We start from the raw sequence: 19,181 nt of genomic DNA on the forward strand, positions 1-19,181 counted from the left end.
ACTACGTGTGTTCGTCCTTTGTTGCTAAAGAAGACTCTGTTATCAGAGAAATGATGACATGACTTGAACTTGACTTTGAGTGAGGGAGGACTGTGCAGGTCCCCAGCCTCACTTCTCCTTCAGAGTCATCTGAATCCAGTGACCAGATATTTATCAGGATGACTGGAGATGACCCAGGATGAGGCAATTGGGGTTAAGTGACTTGCCCAAGGTCACCCAGCTAGTGAGTGTCAAGTGTCTGAGGTGAGATCTGAACTCAGGTCCTCCTGACTCCTGCACCTGGTGCTCTATGCACTGCACCACCTGGCTGCCCCTATGACACCTACAGGCTAACAATGAATTTGCAACAAAAAAAAAAAGTTGAAGGAACTAGGTGTAAATTTTGTCTTTGCTGTGCGTGACAAGCAAGTCACTTAACCTCTCTGGGTTTCAGTGTCCACATCTATCAAACAGATTGACCCAGATGATGTCCAAAAGTGCCGTGACATTATAACTGTCTACCGACCTCAGAAAGTAAATCTGAGCTCAGTTGTATCCTCCAGGCTCCAGCCGTCGGAGAGCTTCGGAGCTGGATCATCATCCCTATACATGGAGCTGTCCAGAAATAAGAGTTGCAGCGATCAACATGGAGGAAGAGATGAGCCAAGAACCAGGACGGTGTTAGAAGGTCAGAGGGGAGGTGACGGGGATACCCAAGGACCAGCAGGGACGCGGCTTAATGCCTCCTCCAGTCCTTCCCAGACTCGACTTCCTTCCACAGTCCCGTTGTTCTCCATCAGGATCCCCCGTTCTTGGAGATCACCACCCCCTAAAACTCTCCCCAGGCAGGCAGTTTCTCTCTCAGCACGCCATCTCCGCAAGTCACCTCACGTGCTCACGGGGAGACCCCAGAAGAGACAGCCACGGTACCAACGGGTTATTCCGATCCTACAGTGTGACCAGCACCTCCTGTCTGGGGATCCACCAGTAACCGGAGCCAGCCCGGGATGCGGATTGGGGAGCCCCTCCCCACGCCGCTCTTTCCCCCTCACTTCTCCCGTACAACGCCGTGGTCCAGACCCCCAAATATCACGGTGTAAGACCGAAGCAGCTAGGAGATGGGGTTGGGAAGAGCAGAGCTCAAATTCGACCTCAGACACTGACTGTGTGACCCCGGGCAAATCCCTTCACCCTGTCTGCCTCAGTTTCCTCATCTGTACAATGAGGTGGAGAAGGAAACGGTAAACCCCTCTGGTACCTTTGCCAAGAGAACCCCAATGGGGCCACGAAAGGTCGGACACACCCCGACAATTACCCCTCTGATTACATTGGTAACAACGCTTGGCCACCCTTAACACTGGCTGGGCCAAGAGCCAGAGAGTGCGTCTGTCCGAGGCTCACTCCCTGCCACTTCTTAAACACTCAGCCTACCAGGTGGAGAAGCTATAACAGGCACACAGAAGAGTAAATACAAAACGATTAAAGGAGGGTGAAAATGATGGGGTACATACTCTGAGAACCTCCTTGAACTCCCCTAGAATCTCCCCATTTAATCTGATCTTTCATACTCAAGTCTATTGCCCTTAACCTAACCTGGCCCAGCCTTGATTACTTCCCACCTTAATCTTCCATTGTCTGATACCTTCTAATTATCAGTAACTGTTTCACAACCTTGAGTACATCACAGTTTGGCCTGTGGGCCTAAACGGCTTACCGGGGGTGTGGCTGCTGGGCATGCTGCAGCTTCTTGGAGCCACAGGTGAAAGTTAGGTGGAACAGGGGGACACCAAAGGTGGAAAAAGCCCCGAAAAGGGCTCTGCAGCCATCACATCAAAGGTACTGGTACTAGTACTGGTCCTCCCTGAACACACCCTACACCAGTTTATAATTCTGGGTGATTTTAATGCTAGAGTAGACTCAGACTACCAGATTTGTCAGGGAATCCTGGGGAGGAATGGAGTTCGAAACAGCAATAGCAATGGTCATTCACTGCTAAAGACTTGTGCATCACATGACCTTCTCATCACCAACACTGTCTTCTGTTTACCTAAGTGCAGTAAAACCTCATGGATGCACCCTCGCAGCAAACATTGGTATCTAATAGATTATGTGATTGTAAGGAGAAGAGACAGACAAGATGTGAGAGTGATAAAGTCAATGTGTGGTGCAGAGTGCTGGACTGATCACAGACTTATCCTTTCCAGGCTAAATATTCACATTCATCAAAAGTGTCACCCCCAAAGCAAAATGACTACCAGAAGAATTAATGTCAACAAATTAGAGCTCTTCTCTGAGGGTGAACAGTTTGCTGCTGACTTGGAGGGAGAGTTGAGCCAACACATAGTTGGCAACAGTGGAGCAGAGAAGGACTGGGGAGCTCTCAGATATGGCGTCAGAACACTTGCAAACACCAAGGCTGGTTTGATGAAAATGATGGGGAAATTCAGAAGCTGCTAAATGAAAAATGAGAACTCCACAGGATTTACCAGCGGGATAGTTCATCCACCCCCAAGAAGGCAGCATTTAATTTCATCAAAAGCAAAGTACAAGTAAAACAGAGAGATGCAGGATTCCTGGCTCAATAAATAAGGCAAATGAAATCCAGTTTTATGCTGTTAGTAACAATCCAAAGTGTTTTTATGATTCCCTGAAAGCTATTTATGGACCAAAAACCTATGGTGCATCACAACTACTCAATGCTGATGGAGCCACATTGATTAGTGATAAGGACATGATCTTAGAGAGATGGGATGAACACTTCCATAGTGTTATCAACAGACCATCATCAATCAATGCTGAGGTCATTGACTGTTTACCTCAGGTTGAAGTCAATCCCTCCTTAGCTGAACTTACAACTGAAGAAGAGGTTTTAAGGGCCTCCTTTCATGTGGCAAAGCACCTGGTGCTGATTCTATTCCAGCTGAGATTTACAGGGCAGGGGGACCATTGCTCATACAAAAGTTGACTGAAATTTTCCAAGTTATGTGGCAAGAGGACGTTATCCCCCAGGAGTTCAAGGATGCCTCCGTTATCCATCTCTATAAAGGTAAAGGGAATAGGTTGTCCTGCAACAATCACAAGGGGATCTCTCTCTTAGTCATTGCTGACAAAATTCTTGCTAGAGTCCTTCTTAATAGGCTGATCCTTCACCTGGAAGATGATCATCTACCTGAGAGCCAGTGTGGCTTCAGAAAGGGCCAAGGAACAGTCAATATGGTGTTTGCTGCCTGACAACTCCAGGAGAAATACCAGGAGCAGAAGAGAGGTCTGTATACAATATTTGTAGATCTGACCAAGGCCTTTGACACTGTTAGTCGTAAAGGCTCATGGAAAATTATGTCAAAATTTGGTTGCCTTGAGAAGTTCATCAATACTGTACATCAATTTCATGATGGCATATTTGCCCAGGTTCTGGATAATGGACAAAGCTCTCATGCCTTCCCAGTCACCAAGGAAATGAAACAGGGCTGTGTGCTTGCTCCCATGCTTTTTAGCATGATGTTTTCATCCATGTTGACAAATGCTTTCAATGAGGATGAACACAGCATCAAGGTCAACTACCACACTGATGGTAAGTTCTTCAATTTGAAAAGGCTACAAGCCAAGACCAAAGTGGAGAGAGTGTTGGTGCATGATTTTCTGTTTGCAGATGATTGTGCACTCAATGTAGCCTCTGAGGCTGAGATGCAACAAAGTATGGATCAATTCTCTGCTGCCTTTGCTAATTTTGGCCTAATAACACCAAAAAAATACAGGTGCTCCATCAGCCACCACCACGTCATCCATATGTGGAACCATAAATGACAACAAATGGAGAAGTTTTGAATGCTGTGGCTAAGTTCATTTACCTTGGTAGTGTGCTTTCCAGGGATGTACACATTGACAGAGGATGATGCATGCATTGCCAGAGCTAGCTCAGTGTTTGGGAGGCTCAAAAGAAAAGTTTGAGAGAGAAGAGGTATTAGACTGACTATCAAACTGAAGGTCTACAGAGCTGTTGTGCTGACCTCATTGTTATAAGCTTGTGAAACATGGACAGTCTACCAGTGCCATGCCAGGAAACTGAACTGCTTCCATTTGAACTGTCTTAGGAAGATTCTGAGGATCACCTGGCAGGATAAGGTACCACACACTGAAGTCCTTACATAAGCTAAACTGCCAAGTATTCAAACTATATTTCAGAGAGCGCACCTCTGATGGGCTGGCCACGTTGTTCGAATGCCAACTGTACACTTGCCAAAAAGACTAGACCCTCCTCCCAGACCACTAGACCACCTCTAAGATCTTTCCCACGGACTTTCTGTATATAAGTTCCATCTAGCCTCCATGAAAGCACTCACGTTTAATCCAGCCCAGACTGTCTACCTGAGATTCTATCTGGCCTGCTTGTCAATACAAGCTTTACAAATGCTTACGCTCCTTAAGAGACAACTCAGTGTGGCAAATCTTTAATAAACTTTGTTTTTCCTTGGTTTTAAGAAGCCTTGAATCGAATTTATTCGAGCAGGACCTGGCATGTCTGTATTTCAGGGTCCCCAGCACCCCTGAACCTTAACAGACCTTCTCTGTAGGCATTGGGAGTTTTATTGACACAAAAGCAGTGAGCCTGAAGTTTACTAAGGAGCTAAACAAAGGCAGTGATATAGGAAAAGGACTTTCCCCAACTTATATAGGATGGCTTTAGTGTTTCTTTACAGGGGTTGAAGATCTAGGGCAAGATAAAGACACTGGGTGAGGACTATGAAGGAAACAAGATAAGGGAGATAAGGAAATCCCATTCTCCAGGATGAGGGTGGGGACAAGGAATTTTATGGTGTGTTCCCTCCCAGATAAGGGGAAGTTTTGTGGTAAGGGGGAGATTTTAGGGCACCTCCAGGTTAGAAAATAAACCAAGAGCTTCACAAAATCAATCCTTTTAACACTAAGAGTACTATTTCTATCCACATCACTAACACTCCTCTTCCTCCTCTCCACCATGATTTCCACTGGTTCTACCTTTCAGTTTTTGCCCAAGCCATTCCATGTGATTTTAGCTACACTCTGTTCCCTTCTCTATATTGAACCCCTGGTGAATCAATTCAACTCTACAATATCTTCTACATTCAAACTGTTGAGGTTTGGGGCACTAGGGACCCCAAAATACCAACATGCTGGGTCCTGATCGAATAAATTCAACACAAGCCTTCTTAAAGCCAAAGGAAAACAAAATTTATTAAAGATTCACCATAATGGGTTGACTCTTAAGGAGCCTAAGCATTTGTAATGCTTGTATTAACAAGAGTGTCAGATAGAATCTAAGCTACACAGTCAAAGCTGGATTGAATGTGAGTGCCTTCACGGAGGCAAGATAGAACTTAAATATAGAAAAAGACCAAGGAAAGAATCCAGGTGTTGTCAAGTAGTCTGGGGGCCCCAGGGATGGTCTTGATAGGGAAGTCATCCTGGAATGTAGATCAAGTCCAAGGAGGATCCTGATGGGAGGGGCCTGTAGTCCAGACAATAGGATCCTGATAAGATCAAGGATTACAGACAGGGAGCACCCAACTGGGCCAACCGGACCTCAAGAGAATGCTAAATCAAATAAGGGGAATCCAAGGAGTCCCCCAAAGCAAGGCTTTCCAGGAACCTTCAGACAAATGGGACCAAAACCCTCCTGGTCCAAGGGACGATGGTCTTGGCTTAGGCTTGTACCCCATCTGTGGGAAGTAAGAAAGTTCTGTTGTCCACATTCCTAGGTGATAAGGGTTGTGACCTAGCATGGACAGGTTAGAGGACAGACACTAAAGTGCAGGCTCAAGGAGCTGTGTGAGGAAGGGCCTATCAGAGAGGAGAACATGCAGTCACATGGCCAGGGGACGGTATTTTGGGAGATCCAAAGTTAGGGAAACAGTATAAGAAACCCCATCTTTCTGCACGTGTTGTAGTCTTCCTGTAACCTTACTGGGGAGGCTACCCAGCCATTCTGGGGGAATGGACGTAAAGACTGTTGAAGGCTTTCCTGATTTCCCAACAGGTATTATTCTTTGTTTAAGGTGAGCATGTTTCTCACTGCTGGGGGCTTGTTAGACAGGCTCACTTCTAAAAGTCACAAACTTCTTGCTGCCTTTTCCATCAATGATTATGCATGACAAATTCAAAACCTTGGATTGCTTCCACCATCTCCTGCTATTTCTCCAATTCCTGTGTTGCCAAATGGAGGAGAAAAATAACAAAACTAAGATTACTGGGATTATTGTACAGCTAGAACAAAGACAAGCATGATTGGCATCAACGGCTTCTAGTCATCTTTGCAGGAAAATAAAACCACCCCATTCAGGATCCAACCTCCTCCCCCACCCACCAACACCCCATCCTGGCCTCTCCTTGAAGAGCTAGTCACCCCTAATTTTGAAAAGGACTGGAAAGTCATTCCCTATGGAAGGCCTAGCCCAAGGTGGTTTCTGTTTACTGGTAAATAAAATCAAACCTCCAGTAGGATGACGCCCAACTCCAGCAGATCCCTTGGGGCCTAAAAGTGGTCATATTACTCATACCGTTTAGGAACTTCCAAGTGAGCTAGACTGAGAAGGGGGCAGCTGAAAAAATGAGGGAAAGGATGGATTTCAGAGTAATATTGATGGGGTTCAGACTCTGGGAGCCTCCTTGAGCTCCCCTTGAATCTTCCCACTTAATCTGGCCTTTCTTACTCAAATGTAGTCTTCCCATTTGTTCCAACAGTCTCAGGAAGCCCATGGGTTTTTCATTATCATTTCAGGTCTCTGTTGCACCCTCCACCCTTGATCTCATCAAAACCCCATTCCCCAGGCTGCCGGCCACTCCCATCAAGATCTGTATCCATCCACATACTGCCTCTATCTAGGTCTCTGGATTGCCACACCTGCTTCACACCCAAACACTCCATTGTCTGATATCTCCTGAGAGCCTCCAGCTATTTCCAGCCTTTGACCCTCCTTGGACTTCTCCTCAAGACCCTTCCTAACCCCTCCTCCCATCACCCTGGACTACCACACCCACACCCACACCCACACCCGCACAGACACACACACACACACACACACACATATACACCACACACACACACACACACACACACACACACACACACACACACACACACACACACACACACACACACACACACACACACACACACACACACACACACACACACACACACACACACACACACACACACACACACACACACACACACACACACACACACACACACACACACACACACACACACACACACACACACACACACACACACACACACACACACACACCCCCATCCCTCCTATACTCTCTTCTGTATTTAAGTTCCGTCTTGTCTCCATGAAGGCACTCAGATCCAATCCAGCTCAGACTCTGTCTAGCTGGGATTTACCTGGGATTCTATCTGGCCCGCTTGGGAATACAAGCCTTACAAATGCTTAGGCTCCTTAAGAGGCAACCCAATTTGGCGAATCTTTAATAAACTATGTTTTCTTTGGCTTTAAGAAGGCTTGAGTCGAATTCATTCAAGCACGACCCAGACTGTTGGTATTTTGGGGTCCCCCTTCACCCCTGAACCTCTTCAGTATGATACAGCATAATATTAATTTTCTTCACAAGATAATCTTTTTATACGTTCCTAATCTATTCATTGTCCCACTTATCACAGTGGCTATTTCAAACATTTTTACCTGTCTTCAAGCTTTCTATGGCACTGCCTCGCTCCAGCTCCTAACTAAGGGCCTTATTCCTGTAAAACTACCTCTTCTCTCTCACATCGATCAGATGTCTTCTCCCACTACATGTTCACATGAGGAAGTGGTCCTTCTCTTTGCCAAACACATGCACCTTTGATCCTATTCAGTCTTCTACAGCAGACTACCCCCTCTATCATCCCCACTATCTAATTCTCAATCTCTCCCTACTATCTATTTGCCTGCTGCCTTCAAACACTCATTAAAAAAAAAAACAACACATCCTGTAATTCTGCTGATGGGGTGATGGGACCTGAACCCCTAAAAGGAAAAGGTCATGTCTTTTTGAAAGCAACCTAGTCCCTGAATTTTCCCATACAGCAGCAGCCCAGATCCCCCTAGACACTAGGCCCACCTCAGCCTATCTAGATAAACTAATCAGCTTACTTGACATTCCTTTCACATTCTCTCTGGGACCCATCTCATACTACTTGTATATTCTTACCTTAATCCCAGGTAGAACACCTAATTAGCCGATTTGATATTCCCTTCAATGTTGTACGTTGCTCACCCCAGACTACTAACCATTCGGATTCCTATCAGTGTCCCTTTTGCATATAAACATCAGTTTCACCCCCATTAAGTTTTAGGTTCACTGGGAACCTGGCCCACACTATCGATGTTACTCTAAATCATGTCATTTGACTGGAAGGTTTGAGTGCATGAATTCATTCTAGGCAAGAGCAGCCCTATATAATGCCATTTGGGGGTTCCCAGCAACCCCAATCCACATCACTACTATTTCCACTAGATATCATTTCTTTAGTGGCTAAACTTCTTGAGAAATTGGCACCTTTACTTACTTTCCTCTCTCTTCTAAACCCTCTGCACTCAGTTAGAACTCTTCTTTTCCAAGTTACCAGAGATCTCTGAATCGTCAAATCTAAAAGCCTCTTCCTGATCTTTACCTTTCTTAAAGTCTCAGCGATCTTTAACATACTGGCTTTCAATAAGACCTGACTACCCCCTGATAACACAGTCTCCCTGGCCTCCCTTTCCAGGATGGCCTGCACTTTCACTCATTCCCCCACTCACTGGTCAAGGGAAGAGAGAATCCTCTTTGCTTCCTATTGCTTCTTCCGTGCTTCTGATTGGGTACTTGGGTGCATGTACTTGGGCCCCAATTCTAAAATCACATTTCTCTTTAAAAATCACTTTTCTCCCTAGCCCTGAAATACTATCTCAGGCAGTTTCTCCCCAATCCAAGGACCCAGCCTGCCCTAGCAACAACCATTATCTCCCTTCCTGCTATAGTAGCCAGCTGTGTACTGGGTCAATAACAACATTTACTAGTCACTGACCAATCATATGTATCCTAGACTTAGACGAACCTTTACTCCTGTATGGTATTAATATACTATATTAATCTTAACTAATAAGACACTGACAAGAGAAGCTGGTTGACTTAGTGACATTTGAGGCCTAAAACCACATCTCCAGGTAGCCCTCCCCTTGGGCTATTTCCTGATGAATTTTGGGTAAAATACCTGCACAGTAGATACCAAAGTGCATGTTCCTTTAAGAACTAAGCACTCCCTAATCCTACCCCAAAACACCTAGTTCATATATTTGGCATAAGTGATACTGTAGAATATCCTATACAGACTTTCTCTGTAGCCTTTAAGGTTGCAGGTTCTTTAAAAACTCTTGCCCTTTGAAAAGCATAATAAATCTTTACCTTGACTTCAACAATGCTGGAGTCCATGAATAATTCTCCAGACGACCTGTCCCTGGTACCCTGGTCTTTGTGGGGTCTTACACCCCACTTCCAGCCCTTATCACTTCCTCGACTACTATCAATCAGGGGCAGTTAGGTGGTGCAGTGGATAGAGCACCAGTGCAGGAGTCAGGAAGACCTGAGTTCAAATCTCACCTCAGACACTTGACACTCACTAGCTGTGTGACTTTGGGCAAGTCACTTAATCCTAATTGTCTCATCCTGGGTCATCTCCAGTCATCCTGATGAGTATTTGGTCCCTGGATTCAGATGGCTCTGGAGGAGAAGTGAGGCTTGTGACCCTCCCTCACTCAAACCAAAGTCAAGTGCAAGTCATGTCATTATTTCTTTGATGGCATGGTCTTCTTTGGCAAAGAAAGACGAACACACACCAACCAATCAAAATTCTGGTAGCTGTTGTCTACCAAACCTCTGGGATACTCCCCTTCTTACTTTAAGGAGTTCAGTACCTCGTTAAAAGTCATTCTTTCAGATGCAAACTCCAACCCTCACTCCAGAAGACTTAAACATTGATATTCCCTCAAAGACCCAAACTTCCCAGTTCCTTAACTCTCATTTCCCACTACCTATTCTTCAAAATCCCCTTATCTGATAATGATGTAATGTCCTACCTCTCCCTTTGTCTTGCAACTCCACACTACAGTCTCCAATTCCTCAACCCCTCAATTCTTTTCCCAGGTTATTACACTTGCATTAGCTACTGCCAAAGGGAGAGATACTGCCCCCTGGGGGGCATTGAATAAAAATAGGGGGATGGTGGAAGCATAAGGAAAGAAGAGAGAAGAAAATTTTGATAAGCCATTCATACGTTTCATCTGTTCTGTGAAAGAGTTAAAGTCATAGTGATCTTATTTTCCAAATAAACACAAAAAATACAAGTTATAACCCTTTAACAGTTTTAACACAATATTTCATTATCAAATTTTCCATTAACAATTACAAGATGCAATAGTGCATCATCAAAATTTCAATGCAGGAAAAACCTCACAGATTTGTAATAAATTATTAAATTTAAGATGCATCATTTCAAAAAACCATTAAAGGGTTAAAGAAAGTAAGTATCCAGGAGGGCACTGAGTAAGTTTTTCTTTTAAAGGGGGAAGTAGGCCAAATAAGTTTGGGAACTTCTGAACACTCATACCTTCACCATGCTGACTCTTTGATGAACGAATACAACCCTACACTTTCCTCTTCTCTGAGTCCCCAGTGTCCTTATATCACTGATCTTGTCCTGGCAACTCTCAGTCTTGGATCACTCCCACTCCCACTCCCATTAGTTGCATAAAACCATGCTGACTGGGTCTACTACAAATTCAACTGAGCCCTCATAGTTGAAAGACAATACTTTTACTTCATCTTATGTTTTACCTACCTAATTAACTCACCATCTCACTCACAACAGTGGGTGAATCTCTAAACCTTCTAAACCTTTATATCCCTCCTTGACCTCCTATGGTTCCTTTCTCTCCAAACCTCTCAGTTGTGAAGATACCTGTTGCCTTATAATTTACTGAAAAAATTGAGGCCATTCACCAAGACTTGCCTCTTCTCCTTCCTCCTCATTTCACATCACCTATATTTTCTGCCACTATCTCCCTTCTTATCCTGTCTCGCATGAAGAGGTAGCCCTCTTCCTTCCAAAACAAACCCTTCTACATGCATGTGTGATCTCATTCTATCCTGTCTTATCCAACACATTGACCCCTCTATCCTTCCCTCTCTCTTACACAATTATTTTCAATCTCTCTCCATCTACTGGCTTCTTTCCTACTGCCTCCAAACCCTCACTTGAACCATCCATCCTCATTACTTATTATCTTATAACTCTCCTCTTTTTTTCTTTGTTGCTATGATGGATTTGACTTTATGGTGTTGGGATTCGGCTTTCTGGTGTTTAAATAAATGTTTTGGTTCTGTCTTCCATGTGGAGTTGGTTATATTTTGTGATTCACAATTATGTAGGCATATTCATAGCCACTGTAGGAAGAGCTGTGAATATCTCATTGGCACTATACATCTGTATGCTGTTAATTCTCAAATCCACTATCTAGCCCTAACCTTTGTCCCAGTCTCCACTTTCACATCTCTAACTGCCCATTAGACATCATGGAATGGATATCCAGTAAACATCAAACTCAAAATATTGAAAACTGAACTCATTATCTTTTCCCTGAAAATACTCTTTCTTTCAACCTTTTCTATTACTGTGGAGAGTGTTGCCACGTTCCCAATCACCCAGCTTTGAAACCTAAGGGTCTAACTGGATTCTTTACTCTCATATACCCTACCATATCCAATCTGTTGCCCAGGCTTATCTCTTTGACCTTTGGAACATCTTTCACATATGGCCCCTTCTCCCCTCTGACATTGTCACCACCCTAGTGAAGGCCCTTACCACCTCGTACCAGGATTTTACTGAGCCAGTCTCTAACCTGGAAATTCTCAGAGCCAAACAAAGCAGGCCTAGAGACAGGAGTGCGAGTAATCAAATAGCAGTTTAATTAATCAGTCTCAGAGTGAGGGGTGCTCTCTTAGCTGGAGTAAAAGCACAACTTATATACATAAATCACATAAGGGGAAAGGGTAGGAAAGGTTGATTACAAACAATCATTTTCTAGGCCTTAAGTGGTTTCTCATGACAAGCTCATAATACAAGGTGGACAATACAACAATTATTTGATCATTTCAAATTTTGGGGAGGTCATGACCACCCTCCACTGAAGGCACAGAACCATGGTTCTGTGATGGAAACAAGTTCTACAATCTTTGATTCACTTCACTTAAGGTACACAGACACAAGAATGCAATAATAGTGAGAGCATTGTCAAGGGCTGGATTAATCATCTCAAGTTGTGTTGTAAGTCTGACACCAGAGCCAGAGAGGTAACTCTTGAGAAATCTAAATTATTCGTATATTCATTACAGATAGCATATGAATTAATATGAAAATCACAAATCCCATCACACAGGATAATTGAAAAATTCTGCTGGTTGGTTTCCCTATTTTAAGTCACTTCTGGCTCCAATCTATCCTTCAGTCAGCTGTCAAAATTATCTTCCTAAAGTCCAGGTCTGACTGTGCCCATTCCCTCCTCCCCAATCCAGTAAACTCCGGTGGCTCCCTATTACATCCAAAATGAAATATGAAATGTCTTTTTGGCATATTTAAATGGTCTTTCTTCTTCTTCTTCTTCATCTTCTTCTTCTTTTCTTCTTTTCCTGCTACTCTTTCTCTTTCTCCTCTTCCTTCTGTCCCTGTATTCATGTGGGGTGTCATACCCTTACATGTGAATGCTTTCTCCAAAAGAATATAAATTTTGGCCCCTTTTCTCCTCTTCCTTCCCCCCTCCCTTTCCCTTCCCTCCCATCTCTTCTACCTTCCCTTCCTTCTACCCTTCCTCCCCCATCTCCATCCTTCCCCCAATCCTTTCTCCTTTTTCCCTTCCCCAGCCCATGATGCCTTGGTGGAGATGGCTGAGGAGGCCATAGAGCCTAGAAAAAATATTGCAGTAAACATAAGTAGAAACCTAAAGGACTTAAACCAGAAATATGCATTACTTCAGTCTTATCTGGATCAGATCACTTTAACAGAGGAGCAAGTAGAAGCTCTTGAGCAAGTAGCTTACAAGTTGGGTGCATGTTCAAAGAAACTAGAAGCAAAGCACAAAAAGTTAGAAAGGCAATGAAAGACTTCTTTAGCACAAAGACTTTAACTAAAAGAATGCTTTATGAGAGCTGAAATAAGTGGGATACAACTTATCACTATGCTTCAGTTCCTAAAAGGAAGTGGTGCTGCTGATCCAAAGAGAATCCTAGCCCCCATCTCTGGTTGGATGTGTAACTCTGACCCCCACATATGTTCCTAAACTTGTACCCCTGGAACCCCACGTTATCATGTGCTTTGTTGTGTGCCCTAGACCAAGGCTCAGAAATCAAGATCAACCCTGTCTAGAGCAGACACAGATGAGAGGCTCTCATCTCCCCGTCTCCTCCCTTCTTCCCTCTCCAGGAGGGCCCCACTCCTCCTCCTTCATAACCTATTCTTGAACTTAAACAATAAATGCTGATGGATGACAACAAAAACAAAGGAATATAATTTTTAGTTGCAAGGTATCTTGGGATTTGAGGGTTAGATTTTTTTCTTCCCTATTTATTCTACTACTATTTTTTCAAAAGACAGACAATTAACTCTTTTGTCTCATGTAGTTTCACTTATGATTTCTTGAAATATAGCTCTGAAAAAAAACAGGTTTTGAAAAAGCACATTGCGATTCAAATGGAACTACTTGTTGTTGTGTTTGCCCTTCCTTCTCGAAGGGGACCAAGACAACAAGATGATGACATGACTTGCAGTTGACTTTGATTTGAGTGAGGGAGGGCTGTGCAAAGTCACCAACCTCACTTACTTCTCCTGAGCCATCTGGGTGTAGGGGCCTGATATTCATCAGGATGACTGCAGATGGTCCAGGATGCAATGTGAGACCCTGGCCCTTTCAGGTTAAGGTCTTATTATATTCCCACTTTGAGTGAGACACACCCATTCAATCAATAGTCTTCTTTAAGTAGTTACCAAGGGATGACCCTTTTAATAAAAAAAGGGAAGAAATCAAAATGGGAAGGGAAGACCCTCAGGGTTCCTGGGTATAAGAGAAATAATTACTACTTAGCAATTGCATCCACTCTGTGCTAGGTGGGTGGGGACTTGTTGTCTAGTCTATGAGCTCAGAATGAATTAGGTTTAAGACTTGATCTTGAGCAAGAAATGTAGCCAGTAAACTCAAAGGGAAAAAGGCAACTTTTGGCCATGGAGTGTACCATCCTCTGAGTAGAACACCAGGAAAGAGGAGGGAGGGGAGAGGAATGAAAAGGGAAAGGGGGATGGGAGGGGAGGGGAGGAAAAGGGGAGGAGCTGCTGCTAACTCACAGGTTGTGTTTGTCCTTCCTTCTCTAAAAGGACCAAGACATCAAGATGATGACATGACTTGCAGTTGACTTTGATTTAAGTGAGGGAGGGCTGTGCAAGGTCACCAACCCCACTTTCTTCTCCTGAGCCATCTGGGTCCAATGGCCTGATGTTCATCAGGACTACTTGGAGAGTACAAATCCAATTCAATTGCAAATCATGGCAATCATAGTCCTCTTCTAGAACAAAGGACAAAACACATCACTGTATGAATTCTTCTCCTGGTTTTTTTCACTTTATTCTTGATTAGCTCATACAAATGTCCCCAGGTTTTTCTGAAACCATCCTTTTCATTCCTCAACAGTTGGTAATGTTCAATCACACTTACATACAATAGACAATAACTTGTATAGCCATTTCCCAGTTTATGGATACCCTCTTAGATTCCCATCCTTTGCCATTTCAAAAAGAGCTATAAATATTTTTGCACCTCCTTGGAGTTTATTTTGCTTAGGACTAATCCTTCCTTTGATGGAGCAGCTTCCTTCTGCTTCCTTCAAGGAGATCAAGGGATTGCTGCATTATGTCAAAGGCTTTGAGTGTTGGGTAAGTGTTCCTAGAAGTACCTGGGGAATTCAGCTCAGCTCAGTTCCACAAATAAGATGTGTTTCAGTTGGAGCATATAAGGAGGAGGCTCCTTTCATTATTACCAATACACAGGTAGATACTTATCTGTTCATGTGTTGTATTTCCCAGAAGAATGTAAGCTGCTTGAGGGGAAGGATTGTTTTTCATTGTGTCAATGTACCCTTAGTACCTTGCACATAGCACTACTAGATCTATTTCCAAAGATGGTTAGGGAAAAGAAAAAGGATCTATATGTTCTAAAATGTTTCTAGCAGCTCTCTTTGTGGTGGCAAAAAAGGAATTTTCTTTGCTATAAGGCAAGAGAACATGAAACAGTAATAGAACATCTTCATATGCTCCAAAGTCCATGAACATTTATATTATTATTTAAAAATTTTGCATCAATATTCAGTAGTGAAATTGGTCTATAATTTTCTTCCTCTGTTTTGGCTCTTCCCCTTTTCAGGTATCAGGACCACATGTGTATGATAAAAAGAATTTTGTAGGACTCCTTCTTCACCTATTTTTCCAAATACTTTATATAGTATTGGAACTAATTGTTCTTTAAACGTTTAGTAGAATTCACTCATAAATCCATCTGGCCATGGAAATTTTTCTTTTTTTTTTTTTAAGAATTAATTTATTCATTTTTGGTTTTTAACATTCACTTCCATAAAATTTTGAGTTTTGAATTTTCTCCCCCACCCTCTCATCCCCTTTCCCTAAGATGGTGTGAAATCTGATATAGGCCCTACTTATACATTAACATTAAACATATTTTCACATTAGTGATGATGTAAAGAAGAGTTAGAACTAATGGGAGGAACCATGAGAAAGAAGAAACAAACCCACAAGAGAAAAAGAGAACAAATAGTACTCTTCCACCTGCATTCAGACTCCTAAATTCTTTCTCAGGATGTGGATAGCATTTTCTATTGTGAGTCTTTTGCAGTTGTCTTAGATCCTTGCATTGCTGAAAAGAGTTCTAAATCTATTAAAGTCAGTCATTGAGCAATATGGTTGTTACTTGTACAATATTCTCCTGGTTCTGCTCTTTTCACTCAGAATCAATTCATGTGAGTCTTTCCAAGTTTTTCTGAAGTCTACATGCTCATCATTTCTTATGGCACAATAACATTCCATTACATTCCTATATACATGTTCAACCATTCCCCAACTGATGGACATCCCCTCAATTTTCAATTCTTTGCCACCACAAAAAGAGCTACCATAAATATTTTTGTACATGTGGGTCCTTTTCCCTTTTTTATGATCTCTTTGGTTTACAGACCTAGAAGTGGTATTGCTGGGTCAAAGGGTAGGTGCAATTTTATAGCAGTTTGGGCATAGTTCCAAATTGCTGTCCAGAATGTTTTGGATCAACTCACAACTCCACCAACAATGCATTAGTGTTCCATTTTTCCCACATCTTCTCTAATATTTTCCTTTTTCCTGTTTTGTCATGTTAGATATTTTTTCTTAGGGAGTTCATTGATGGCTTGTTCAATTTCTTTTTTTCTGAAATGGAGTTAAAGTATTTTATTTCCTCTTCCATTAATTTCAGTGATTTATATTTTTGTAAAGATTCATCCATTTCTCTTAGATTGTCAGATTTATTGGTGTACAGTTGGGCAAGATAGTTTCTAATTATTATTTTAATTTCCTCTATATTGGTGGTGAATTCACCCTTCCCATTTTTGATACTGGTAATTTGGTTTTCTTCTTTCTTTTCTGTTAAATCAAATTAACCAAAGGTGTATCTATTTTATTGTTTTTTTCATAAAATCAGCTCTTAGTTTTATTAGTTCAATAATTTTCTTAATTTCAGTTTTATTGAGGTCTCCTTTGATTTTCAGAATTTCTAATTTGGTATTTAATTGGGGATTTTTAATTTGCTATTTTTCTAGCTTTTTAAGTTGCATGCCCAATTAAATGACCTCCTCTTTTTCTTTATTGATGTAAACATTTAAGGATGTAAAACGTCCCCTCAGAATTGCTTTGGCTGCATCTCATAAGTTTGGGTATGTTGTCTCATTATTGCCGCTTTCTTTGATGAAATTATTGATTGTCTCTATGATTTATTTTTTGACCCACTCATTCTTTAGGATTAGATTATTTAGTTTCCAATTGATTCTTAGTATCTTCTTCCCCTATAGGGATGTAAACAGTTTAACCTTATTGAATAATATGTTTTGGGGTTTTTTTTTCTTTCCTGTTTACCTTTTTATGCATCTCTTGAGTCTTGTATTTGAAGACTGAATTTTCTGTTTGTATCGCCAAGGCAATATCCACAGCACTGGTGGTAACTATGAATATGCCAGCATAGTTCTCAATCGCAAATTATAAAAGATTCTCCATATAGAAGGCAGAAGAAAAATATTTAGACACCAGAAAGCAAAATCTGTCATAGTAACAAAGAAGTTAATAAACATGATCACGGCAGAGGGCAAAGTCATTCTCAGATCTCCCCTCCTCCAGCCAGGGCTTTCTCATCATCAACTGTCACAATGTGTCAGTTGACCTGTGTCCTTCACCCTCTGACCTGACCTCACTCACTTCCTCCTGGTCCTACTCCACACTTCCTGTTCCTCCTCTTCAGCAAGCTCCTCCTATCACATGTGATCCAGGCTTCCAGGCAATTTAAGGAGATCATATGGGCCTATTAATTAATGAGAAAGGTCTTTCCATTTAAATTACTACTGCACTGCTTAACTCTGGTCTTTTCATCAGAATGATTTAAAGCCCCTGATTTCATTGAATGTCCATCTTTTTTCATTATGCTCAATTTTGTTGGGTAGCTGATGGTTTGTTGTAATCCAAGCTCCTTTGCCTTCTGGAATATTATATTCCAAACCCTTCCATCCTCTAACATAAAAGCTGTTAGGCTTCATGATATTTAAATTGTTTCTTCCTGACTGCTTAGAGTATTTTCTCCTTGACCTAATAATTCTGGAATATGGCTGCAATAGTCTTTGGAATTTTCATTTTGGGATCTCTTTCAGGAGGTGGTTAGTGGATTCTTTTAATGACTATTTTGTCCTCTGGTTCTAGGTTATCAGAGCAGTTTTCCTTGATAATTTCTTGAACTATGCTATCTAGGCTCTTTTTTTGATTGTGGCTTTCAAGTAGTCCAATAATTCTTAAATTATCTCTCCTGGATCTATTTTCCAGTCAGTTCTTTTTCTAATGAGGTATTTTATATTTTCTTCTCTTTTCTCATTTTTTGATTTTGTTTGACTGATTCTTGATGTCTCATAGAGTCATTAGCTTCCACTTGCCCAATTCTAATTTATAAAGAATTATTTTTGTCAGTTAGTTTTGTACTTCTTTTTCCATTTGGCTAATGCAACTTTTTTTTTTTATTTGTTTGTAAAAGTGACTTTCCATTTATTTATTTATTTATTTTTAGCTTTCAACTTTCATTTCAGCAAGGTTTTGAGTTGCAAGTGTTCTCCCCATCTCTCCCCTGCCCAACCCAAGACACAATTTTTCTGATTACCCCTTATACCCCAATCTGCCCTCTTTTTTTCCCTTTTCCCCCATCTTTTCTCTTTTCTTGCAGGGCAAGATAGATTTCTATATCCCATTACCTTGTATTTCTTATTTCCCAGTTGCATGAAAAAACAATTCTCAATATTCGTTCCTAAAACTTTGAGTTCCAATTTCTCTCTCTTCCTCCCTCCCCACCCATCCCCACTGAGAAGGCAAACAATTTATATTTTATACATGTGTAGTTATGCAAAAAACTTCCATAATAGTCATGTTGTATAAGACTAACTATATTGCCCTCCATCCTATTCTGCCCCCCATTTATTCTATTCTCTCTTTTGATCTTGTCCCTCCCTAAAAGTGTTTACTTATAATTGTTCCCTCCTCCCATTTGCCAACCCTTCTATCATCCCCCTCACACCGCACTTATCCCCTTCCCTCCTACTTTCCTGTAGTGTAAGATAGATTTTCATACCAAATTGAGTGTGCATGTTATTCCTTCCTTAAACCAAATGCGATGTGAGTAAGCTTCACTTTTTCCCTCTCACCCCCCCCTTTTCCCCTATATTGGAAAAGCTTTTTCTTGCCTCTTCTATGAGAGATAATTTGCCCCATTCCAATTCTGCCTTTCTCCTCCTAATATATTCCTGTCACTCCTTAATTTTATTTTTTTTTAGATATCATCCCTTTCTAT

Source organism: Notamacropus eugenii, chromosome 1, assembly GCF_028372415.1.
Source record: "Notamacropus eugenii isolate mMacEug1 chromosome 1, mMacEug1.pri_v2, whole genome shotgun sequence".
Lineage (NCBI taxonomy): Eukaryota > Metazoa > Chordata > Mammalia > Diprotodontia > Macropodidae > Notamacropus > Notamacropus eugenii.